This window comes from Piliocolobus tephrosceles, chromosome 9, assembly GCF_002776525.5.
Source record: "Piliocolobus tephrosceles isolate RC106 chromosome 9, ASM277652v3, whole genome shotgun sequence".
Taxonomy (NCBI): Eukaryota; Metazoa; Chordata; class Mammalia; order Primates; family Cercopithecidae; genus Piliocolobus; species Piliocolobus tephrosceles.
Window position 1 is genome coordinate 66,406,091 of NC_045442.1, and position 12,186 is coordinate 66,418,276.

A 12,186-nucleotide genomic window follows, 5' to 3' on the forward strand; every position below is an offset into this window, starting at 1 on the left:
ACCTGGCTGCAATCTCTGCCAGTAGGAACCACAAAGAAATCTGCTGGAAGAATTTGAGGGGGAAAGTGTATGCAGAATTGGGCTCCCTTCTTTTTGAACAAATTCTCTTTCCTAAGGAACAGCAGAGGGAAGCAGACTCAGTGATTGGGGTGACTTTATAGGACATAATTATTGCCAATAGCAAGAATCAATTGTAGATAGAGACGCATGTCTGTGTGTGTGTGTGTGTGTGTGTGTGTGTGTGTATTTCTAAAACAGGCCAGGCACAGTGACTCATGCCTGTAATCCCAGCACTTTGGGAGGCCGAGGGGGGCGGATCACTTGAGGTCAGGAGTTCTAGACCAACCTGGCCAACATGGTGAAACTTGGTCTCTACTAAAAATACAAAAATGATTTAATATCAATACCTTGTCCAGTTCAGTGGTAGAGAGGGTTTTTTTTTCCCCACTGCATCCTGCCCCACTGGACTATATCAAAATCGTGCGGATGTGACATCTTCCACATTAAAACACATGCACAAGGTAGGAGCCTACTATCTTGTTATCCAGAATGAGGAAACTGAGTGCCAGAGAAGTGAAAAGACCTGCCTGATGTCACAAAGGAGCCAGGGCCCGCATGTAGGTCTCAGGACTCCCAGCACAGAGTTCTTCCCCAGAGTGTTCTCAACTTCAACTGCAGGAGTCTGGTGGCACAGTCATGACATGGCAGCCACCAATAGCAACTTGCCTTCAAATAGCACATTTTTCCTTCAAAACTCATGGAAAACTGGCATTTAAAATTGTAGCCTATGGCCGGGCGCAGTGGCTCATGACTGTAATCTGAGCATTTTAGGAGGCTGAGGCAGGTGGTTCATGAGGTCAGGAGTAGGAGACCAGCCTGGCCAACACGGTGAAACTCCGTCTCTACTAAAAACACAAAAAAGTAGCCGGGCATGGTGGCAGGCGCCTGTAGTCTCAGCTACTTGGGAGGCTGAGGCAGGAGAATTGTTTGAACTTGGGAGGCAGAGGTTGCAGTGAATGGAAATCATGCCACTGCACTCCAGCCTGGGCAACAAAGCGAGACTCCATCTGAAAAAAAATTTTTTTTAATTTTTTTACATAATAAAATTGTAGCCTATGAAGAAACTTGTCATTATTCACTCCCCAGTAAAATAAAAGCCCCAGGGCTTTGCATGGTGTCTACCCTGTGGCTTCAGTCTCCTTTGGCACATACTCTGTGTCCCCATGAGGTGTAGAAACTCCAGTGTGGAAAGCCACGTGAAATGCCCATGCAGAACCTCTTTGTGGAATCAGGCAGTCACTAGGCTGCTGACTTTGTCATCTTGAGGAGCACAAAAAGGCAGTCCTGTTTGAAAAGCCATTCAAGAAGCAATCGGAATGTTATTAACCGAGTTCCTGCTATGGGCGGTGTGGGACGACAGGGGCATAAACATGACTGTGACATGGCCCCTGCTTGTGAGGAGCTGGCAGACTAGTCAGGGATCCAAGTTCTGAAGTCACAATCCACTTTCATGAGGACAGACGGAGAAGCAAGGAAATGGATTTGAATGTGCAGGAACGGGGCACAGCACCTCTGCCTGTCTCAACAGGGAAGGACAGGAGGACAGGCTCTAGGAGGAGGGCTCCAGTGCGTGGGGGCAGTGACAAGGAGCCACATGTCACATTTGAACATCCACACTATGAAGAGTGACAAGGCTGCTTGAAGCCAGAGAAATGTTGGAGCTGGAAGAGGGCTTCCAGGGGACTTGGGCCAACCTCTTCTTTTGCAGGCATGGAAGTCATGCGCTGAAGATGACCCAGCTATTAAGCCAGTATCACATGGCTTGCTGGGTGAACAACACAAAGAAGAAGAAGACTAACTCGTTTCTGTGCAAGTGCCATGGGGCTAGGATCTGCATTTCTAGCCCCTAGCCTAGTGCCAGGCCCAAACAAGGAACTCAGAGACCTCGGGTCACGTTCGTCATAGTAACACTCAGCTCAGGGTTGCTAAGTGAATTCAACAGGTCCAAGTGAGTAAAGCCTATAGCACAGGGCCTGCATTTAGGAAGTGCTCATAATTGGGAGCTATTATTGTTGTTGCTTTTGCTGTGAGTAGATGTTTGCTGGATGATCTCACACTAATTCTATTAAACCTCACTGAGAAATCTTTTGCTGATCTCTGGCATTTATTACAAGAGCAGTGGTTTCCAACATCAGGGTCCTGGTTGAAAAGTGGATTTTAAGCTGGGCGCCATGGCTCATGCCTGTAATCCCAGCACTTTGGGAGCCCGAGGCAGGAGGATCACTTAAGGTCAGTAGTTCAAGGCCAGCCTGGCCAACATGGTGAAACCTCGTCTCTACTAAAAGTACAAAAAATTAGCTGGGCGTGGTGGTGTGCGCATGTAGGCTCAGCTACTTGGGAGCCTGAGGTGGGAGAATCACTTGAACCTGAGAGGTGATATCGTGAGTGAGCTGATATCGTGCCATTGCACTCTAGCCCGGGTGACAGAGTGAGACTGTCTCAAAAAAAAAAAAAAAGTGGATTTAGCGTCCCTGTTCTGATTCATTTGACTTTAAAAACAAACAAACAAACAAAAAGCCCGACAACTCTGGTGGTTCAGGCACCACTTGGAGAAAGTCTGCCTTAGAGAGCTGGCAGCCCTTCTATCACTGGGTGTGCTGAGCACCATTCATCAGTGTTCTCCTCCTACTTCATCTGATTTTTTTTTTTAAATAAAATAAGGCATACTGCATATGCTTTTAGAAAAATAATTCCAAGAGTACAGAAGCTTTTAAGGAAGAAGGAAACTCTCTGACCTTATCTATTCCTTGCTTCCTCCACAGTCCCACTCCCCAGAGGTAATCATAGTTAACTGTGGTTTTAGATTTTCTTAACTGTGGTTTGGATTTGGATTTTCATTGTCTGGGCTTGTAGAAGCGTATCTATTGATATACGTCTTTCCTCCAAACGCTCCCTTTGTAAAAAACACAAATAGGATCATATGATAGAGCAGGGATTGGAAAACGTTTTCTGTAAACAGACAAATAGTAAATATTTTTGGCTTTTGGGGCCATATGGTCACTGTTCTAACTACTGAACACTCCATTGTAGATGGAAGGCAGCCACAGACGATTTGCAAATGAAAAGATGTTGGCTATGTTCCAATAAAATTCTACTTACAAAACAGGCAGCAGGCTGGATTTGGCCCACAAGTCACAGTTTACCACTATAGGGTATTACAATTTTCTCTCCTCACTTACATATTTTGAACATCTTTTCCATATCAGTCCATGCAGTGACCTCACTCTTTAAGTGCTCTGGGTATGGGTAACAGATTCAGCCATTCCTCTATGGGGCAGTTAGCTACTTTTCCAGATTTTTCTATTATAAACAAAGCTGCTGTATACTATGTGTTTGGTTAACTGTTCTGCAGAATGTATTCTTAGAATTGCTGAGTCAAATGTTAAGTATGAACTTAAATTTTTGATAGATATTGCCAAATTGCTCTCAGACTTCTTTTTAAGTTCAGATTGCCACATAACCTTGTGATTCTCATTGCTTAAACTTATTCCTGGGAAGTATTTCCTGTTAATTTAAAGGTTTTGTAAAAATTAGGGAAAGATGTCAAAGATCGACAGAGGTAGCAATGAACTATATAGCAATTGATTCAAATTTATAACTCATAAAAACTTTTCCACCATGGCAATTTGCACAACATTCTTATTAATGCAAAAGTAAATTCCTTTCTGCCTTGAGACTCCCAGGAAGCAGTAGGAGCAGCTTTTTCTAAATGTAAAGAACGTTATGTGTAAAAGCACAAGTTAGGCCCTTGTAGAGCAAATATGCTTATCAGATGGAACATAATTGCCATCAGAGCAGCAGCACATGTAGGCCTGGGCTCAGTGGTGAGTGATTTAGGTTCTCATTCAGACCCTTTACATAACCAGGCCAAAGCATCAGGTTTCCCTATCTGGGGGAAAAAAATGCATTGATCACAGTAAGAGTTGTTGAAATCACAACTATAAACAACCAGCCTTCAATGAACACCCACAATGACATGGACAATAATGGGCAAGCTCCTTCACATATGTTCCCTCCAATGCTGTGACACAGATGGGAAAACTAAAGCCCAGACATGTTAAGTACCCACTAATAATGATTATGAAAGCAGACAAATAACATAAAGCTAGTAGGAAAATCCCTGGTCTCAAGGTCAGATGACCTGGGTCCACGTCCTGCTTCAGCCACTTACTGACTTTGCATAAATTTAAGTGACTTTGGCTAAATTACTTAGGTTCTCTGCATCTTTTTCTTATTACAAAAAAAAAAAAGAGAGAGAGAGACTGGGTGTGGTAGCTCACACCTGTAAACCCAGCACTTTGAGAGGCTGAGGTGGGAGGATCACTTGAGTCCAGGAGTTTGAGGTTTGAGACCAGCCTGGGCAATATAGTAAGTCCCCCTCTCTACAAAACAATTTAAAATTTAGCCAGCCATGGTGGCACATGCCTGTACTCCTAGCTATTCAGGAGACTGAGGTGGGAGGATTGCTTGAGCCCAGGAGTTCAAGGCTGCAATGAGCTATGATTATACTATTGCACTCCAGCCTGGCCAACAGAGCAAAACCCTGTCTAATTAATAAATAAATAAGAAGAGCTTATTTCTCTGTGGGTTAAATGAGATGTGTCAAAATACCCGGCACTCTCACGGTTATTCCCTTTACTCCACGGTAAGACTGCACTTCCCTACCATCTTGAGGTCAGGCATGGTCATTCGGCTTGCTCTAGCCAATGAAATGTCTGTGATGTGGTCACTTCTGGGCAGAAGCACCTAATTACCAGTGCAAGACTCCACCACTTTCTTCCTCCGAGAGGCTGATCAACATGAGAAAGCACATGTTAACACGGAGGCGCGATGCTAAGCTATCACAGGGGAACAGCTGCCCACAAGCAGAGCCGACTTTGTGTGAGTGAGGAATCAACTTTTGTTTCCTTAAGCCATTTAGACTGGGGGGGACCACCGGGTGTAACCAAGCCCATCCTACTGTCAGGGTGACCTCGTCTGTCTTGCTCAACACTATATCCCCAGTGTCTAAAACAGTGCCCAGCAAACTCAAATCTCAAGAAGTGTTCCTAAGAGGGCTGTTCCAGCAATTAAGATTTCTTTTGGCTCTAGTACCCAGATAACTTTTATATAGCGTGGATGATGAAAAAGAGAATTTTCCAAACACCAAAGCTTCTCTTTGAGAGTTCTGTGTTGTGTCCCACAAAAATTCATGTTGAAGTCCTAATCCCCAGCACCTCAGAATGTGAGGTGTTTGTGACCTTTTTTTTTTGAAACGGAGTCTCACTGTTGTCACCTATGCTGGAGTACAATGGCGCAATCTCGGCTCACTGTAACCTCCACCTACCGGGTTCAAGTGATTCTCCTGCCTCAGTCTCCTGAGTAGCTGGGATTACCCGTACCTGCCACCATGCCTGGCTAATGTTTTTGTATTTTTAGTAGAAACAGAGTTTCACCGTGTTAGTCAGGGTGGTCTTGAACTCCTGACCTCAGGTGATCTGCCCGCCTCAGCCTCCCAAAGTGCTGGGATGACAGGCGTGAGCCACCGCACCTGGCCTGTGACCCTCTTTTGGAAAACGAATTTCTTGTCTTTAAGGATGCTGAATATAGGCCCCCAATCTCTTCTGCCTTATAGGGCTTCTACTGAAAAGTTCACTGTTAGCCTGATGAGGTTCCCTTTGTAGGCGACCTTTCCCTTCTCTCTAGCTGCCTTTAATATTTTTTCTTTCATGTCAACCTTGGAAAAGTTGAGAAGAGGGGATGGTCTTGTATAATATCTCACAAGGATTCTTTGCATTTCCTGAGTTTGAATGTTGGCTTCTCTAGGGAGGTTGGGGAAATTTTTGTCGATGATATCCTCAAATGTTTTCCAAGTTTCTTCCTTTCTCACCCTTTCAGGGATGCCAATGAGTCATAGATTTGGTCTCTTTACAAAATCCCATACTTCTCAGAGGTTTTGTTCATTTTTTTTTTTTTTTTTTTTTTAGGGTCTCGCTCTGTCGCCCAGGCTGGAGTGCAGTGGTGCGATCTCGGCTCACTGCAACCTCTGCCTCCCAGGTTCAAGTGATTCTCCTGCCTCAGCCTCCCGAGTAGCTGGGACTACAGGTGCGTACTACCACACCCAGCTAATTCTTGTATTTTTAGTAGAGACGGGGTTTCACCATGTTGGCCAGGATGGTCTTGATTTCTTGACTTCATGATCCTCTCGCCTCAGCCTCCCAAAGTGCTGGGATTACAAGTGTGAGCCACCGCCCCTGGCTGTTCATTTGTTTTTATTTTTTTCTTTATTTTTGTCTGACTGAGTGAATTTGGAGAACTGGTCTTTGGGCTCTGAGATTCTTTCCTCAGCTTGGTCTATTCTGGTGTTAATACTTGCAATTCTATTATGAAATTCTTTTTAAACTTTTTTTTTATTTCCACAGGTTATTGGGGAACAGGTGGTGTTTAGTTACATGAGTAAGTTCTTAAGTGGTGATTTGTGAGATTTTGGTGCACCCGTCACCTGAGCAGTGTACACTGCATCCAATTTGTAGTCTTTTATCCCTCGACTCCCTCCCACTCTTTACTTCCTGAGTTCCCAAAGTCCATTGTGTCATTCTTATGCTTTTGCATCCTTATAGCTTAGCTCCCACTTATGAGTGAGAACATACAATGTTTGGTTTGGAAAACAAATTTCTTACGCCAACAAAAATAAATCACTTAGATACTACACATCACAATGACTGAGGCATCGTTTAAAAATAAAAGCACTTACAAAAGGAATAAGAATGTGACCCTTGTTTGGAAACAGGGTCATTGCAGATGTAATTAGTTAAGATAAGGTCATGCTGAGCCAGGCATGGTGGCTCACATGTGTAATCCCAGCACTCTGGGAGGCCGAGGTGGGTGGATCACTTGAGCCCAGGAGTTCAAGACCAGCCTGGCCAATATGGTGAAACCCCATATCTACTACAAATTCAAAAATTAGCAGGGCATGGTGGCGGGCGCCTGTAATCCCAGGTACTCGGGAGGCTGAGGCAGGAGAATTGCTTGAATCCAGGAGGCGGAGGTTGCAGTGAGCCGAGACTGTACCACTGCACTCCAGCCTGGGCCACAGACAAGATGCTGTCTAAAAAAAAAAAAAAGTCACACTGGAGTAGGATGGACCCCTAATCCAGTATTTCTGGTGTCCTTATACAAAAGAGAAATTTAGACACAAACAGGCACACAGAGAAATACCATGTAAAGACTGGAGTTCTGCTGCCACAATCCAGGAACCGCCAGAAGGTAGGAGAGGCCTGGAACAGACCCTTCCCCAGTCCCTTCAGAGGGAACACAGCCATGTCAGCACCTTGATCTCTGACTTCTAGCCTTCAGAACTATGAGACAATACATTTCTGTTGTTTAATGCAATTGTTTGCCACTTTGTTATGGCAGCACTAGCAAACAAATACATGAGTATTATACATTTTCTTGCTTTAACAGAGGAGTGACAGCTTTCTACAGAGGATCTTGCACAGAAATATTGCTAATATTTCCTCCTGCACTATTCCATCCTCTTTCCTTTTCATAATATGAGTAATTCCTATCTAGCAGGCCAATACATGTGAGGTCTCTCACATTATATAACTGTCATTAGAAAACTGATTTCTTACCCCTACAAAATTGAATCATTTTATAAATCACATATTACAATGACTGAGACATCATTTAAAAATAGAAGCACTTATGAAAGGAATAAGAAAAATATTATTAAAATCCAGGCTGGGCATGGTGGCTCACGCTTGCAATCCCAGCACTTTGGGAGGCCAAGGCCAGCAGATCACTTGAGGTCAGGAGCTCGAGACCAGCCTGGCCAACATGGTGAAACCCCATCTATACTAAAAATACAAAAATTAGCCAGGCGTGGTGGCAGGCACCTGTAATCTCAGCTACTCAGGAAGCTGAGGCAGAATTGCTTGAAATGGGAAGGCAGAGGTTGCAGTGAGCCAAGATTGCACCACTGCACTCCAGCCTGGGTGACAGAATGAAACCCCATCTAAAAAAAAAAAAAATCCGAATGTGGATTGGGCACAGTGGCTGACAAACTTTGGGAGGCTTAGGCAGGAAGATTGCTTAAGCCTAGGAGTTCAAGACCAGCCTGGGCCACATGGTGAAACCCCACTTCTATACAAAATAGCTGGAGGTGGTGGCACGTGTCTGTAGTCCCAGCTTTTCAGGAGGCTGAAGCAGAAGGGTTGATTGAGTCGAGGAGGTTGAGGCTGTAGTGAGCTGCAATCATGCCACTGTACCCCAGCCCAGGTAACAGAGTGAGTCTCAAAAAAAAAAAAAAAAAAAAAAAAAAAATGAATGTTAGTGACAAGATGCATAGATTTGTTTTTCCCTGCTTCTCCATGCTAAGCACACTATAAACCCTGGAAATGGTAAGATAGACGACCAAAGAACTCTGAAAGGTGGTAAGAGGGCAAACTGGTTTGGGATCCCAGGATCACGGGCACAGCACACAGCAAGGCACATGCATCCTGTCACCCAGCCTCCTGACCCTCAACCTAGCAACAGAGGGCTCATTCCTTCCCTGGATCAAATAGGGTCTGTTCCGGTGAGGCTGACACAACTGGCAAGGGAGATCAACTGGGAGCCAAGCCAGAAACACTCAACCAGGGGAGGGTCTCCTCCCTGCAAGCCCTGAGACACCTTTCCACCAAGAGCTACAGAGGCAGGTAGGTGGGCAGGCTGAGCCTGAAGGAAAGACTGAGCTATAGCAAGTGGCCTAAAGCTTCAGGAAGCTTCTTCATTCCTGCAGCTCAAGACTCTCTCCCCAACTCAAACATTAGAGCAGCAGGGGTCGGGGACCAGTTGGGGGACACCCCCTTCCACCACCAAGAGACAACAATGAGCCACTTCAGGCACCACCAGCAGGAACAAACAAGAGCCCAGCAGCACTGGATAAACCAGGCAGAGCAAGATAACACTGCAAAGCTGCTGAAAATCAAACCGCCATTGGAACCACAGACCACAACTGTAGACCAAGACCCACGTGCCAAAGCTAAACAGGGTGCTGCCTGCTAAAACAAAAGATTTAAATAGGACCTACAGTCTCCCAACCTAACAGACAAAATGTCTCCAATATTATTGACAACCACCCATCATACTAAGAACCAAGAAAATCACAATTCATATGAGAAAGAGCAATCAACAGATGCCAACACTGAGGTGAATCCTGATATGGATTTTAAAGCAACTGTCTTAAAAGTGCACTGTCAATTAGAAATTTGGTAGAAACAAATTAAAATATAGAAAATCCCTGGCCAGGCGTGGTGGCTCACACCTGTAATCCCAGCACTTTGGGAGGCCGAGGTGGGCAGATCACTTGAGGTTGGGAGTTCGAGACCAGCCTGACCAATGTGGAGGAACCCCATCTCTACTAAAAATACAAAATTAGCCAGGCATGGTGGCACATGCCTGTAATCCCAGCTACTTGGGAGGCTTAGGCAGGAGAATTGCTTGAACCCCGGAGGCAGAAGTTGCAGTGAGCTGATATCGTGCCATTGTACTCCAGCCTGGGCAACAAGAACGAAACTCTGTCTCTAAATAAATAAATAAAAAGAAAATCCCCAAAAATGGAAGTTAGGTGACAGAGGATAGAATCAATGAACATAAGGACATAACAGAACTCAGCCAGGTGAAAAAGAAACAGAAGCTCCTGACCCAAGGGACAATAACAAAAGATCTAACATTCATATCAGAGTCCCAGAAATAGAGCAGAAAGTAGGACAGAAAGAGTATTTGAAGCTAGGCGCGGTGGCTCGTTCCTGTAATCCCAGAACTTTGGGAGGCCTAGTCAGGCTGATCACCTGAGGTCAGGAGTTCAAGACCAGCCTGGCCAACATGGCAAAACCCCCTCTCTACTAAAAATACAAAGATGAGCCAGATGTGGTCGTGCATGCCTGTAATCCCAGCTACTCAGGAGCCTGAGGTGGGAGGATCACTTGAGCCCAGAGGACTAGGCTTCAGTGAGCCAAGATTGTACCATTGCACTCCAGCCTGGATGACAAAGTGAGACTCTGTCTCAAAAAAAAAAAAAAAAAAATTTTGAAGAAGTGGCTAAAAATCCCCCAAATTTGGTGAAAGACACAAAACTACAGATCCAAGATGATGAGCAAATCTCACAGGATAAAGTACTAACATATCCATAATTACCTCTGCCCTGGCCAAGGAACATCAGATCTTCAGTTTCTCAGAGACCACGGCTGGGGTCATAAGCTTATAGTTGGGATCTTCCTTATAGGTTGTCATAGGTAGGTTTGTCAAACAAGACTAGGTTACTGAGCTTGTCTCGAACTTTGCCGCTGGACTACTTTTCAGCCTTGGCCCCAGATCTCTTCACTTGGTCTTTGTCTTTCTTTGTTGACTTTCCGGCATCTTTCTTCTTCTGTGGTCCTTGGGAGGCAATGCAAAGCTCAGAGAGCAGTGGTGACCACTGCAGCTTTGCTGAGATGTTGGACTAAAAGGAAGTACTGTTCAGGAAAGGGCCAGAAACCTCCCGCCACTGTGAGTAATTTTGGGGCAAAGGAGGCAGTGTAGATTAAACAACGAAAAAAAAAAGTGACACCTTTATGCTGCTTATAAGAAACTCACTTCAAATTCAACATAAATAGGTTAAAAGTAATAGAACAAAATATACCATGCAAACATTAGTTTTTTTTTTTAAATGCAGGAGTAGCTATAGTAATATCTGATAAAGTAGACTTCAGAGCAAAGAAAATTACTAGTGACAAAGAGGGACATATGTAATAACAGAAAGTTCAATCCACCAGAATATATAGGATCCTAAAGTGTACTCACCAAATAACAGAGCCTTAAAATATATTAAACAAAAACTGATAGAGCTAAAAATTCAAATGCCTTTACGGTTATAATCGGGGAATTCAACACCTCCATTTCAGTAATTGATACAACTACTAGAGAGAAAATCAGCAAGGGTATAGAAGATCAGAACAACACATAAACCAACAGGATCTCACTGACATAAACAGAACACTCCACCCAACAATAACAAAATACATGCACCCATGAAACACTCTGGACAGACCATCAAACAACCTCAATAAAAGAATCAAAATGATAGTGTGTTCTCTGACCATAATGGAGCCAAACTAGAAATTAGTAGCAGAAACACATTAGGAGATGTCTAAACACATGACTAAAATTGATCTGTCGATTTAATGCAATGCCTAGTAAAATCCCAGTAAGATTTTTTATAGGCATAGACAATAGACATAGCCAAAACTTATTCTAAAATACATATGAAGAGGCACAGGCCCTAGTTAGATAATCTTGACAAAGAAGAAAAAAGTGGGAGGAATCTCTCTATTTGATTTTAAGGCTTACCATGTAATTACAGTCATCAAGAGAGTGTGGTATAGGCAGAGAGTCAGACATACAGATCAATGGAAGAGAACAGAGGACTCAGAAACAGGCCCACACAAATATGCTCAATGGATATTTGACAAGCGTGCAAACCAATTCCATGGAAGAATACGCTTTCAAAAAAATGGCAGTGGAGCAACTGGACATCCATAGGAAAAAATGAATCTAGACCTAAACCATAAACCTTGTATAAAAATAAACGCAAAATGAATCATAGGCTTAAATGTAAGCTACAAAACTTTTAGAGAAAAACACAAGAGAAAATGTTTGCGATCTACGGCTAGGAAGAGTTCTAACTTGATATCTAAAGCATGATCCATAAAAGGAAAATGTAGTAAGATGGTCTTTTTAAAAATTAAAAGATTTTGCTCTGTGAAACAGCATGTGAAAAAAATGAAAGAACAAGTTACAGACTGGGAAAAAATATTTGCAAACCAAAACTTAACAGTTAAAAAAGCAACTATACAATTTTAAGATGAGTAAATGACATGAACAGACATTTCACCAAACAGGATATACAGGTGGCAAACAAGCACATTAAAGATGTTTGACATCATTAGCTATTAGAGAAATGCAAATTAAAACTACCATGAGATATTACTACATACCCAACAGAATGGCTAAAATACAATATAGTAGGCCAGGCAGGGCAGCTCACACTTGTAATTCCAGCAGTATTTTGGAAGGCCGAGGCACCTGGGTCACTTGAGACCAGGAGTTTGAGACCAGCCTGGGCAA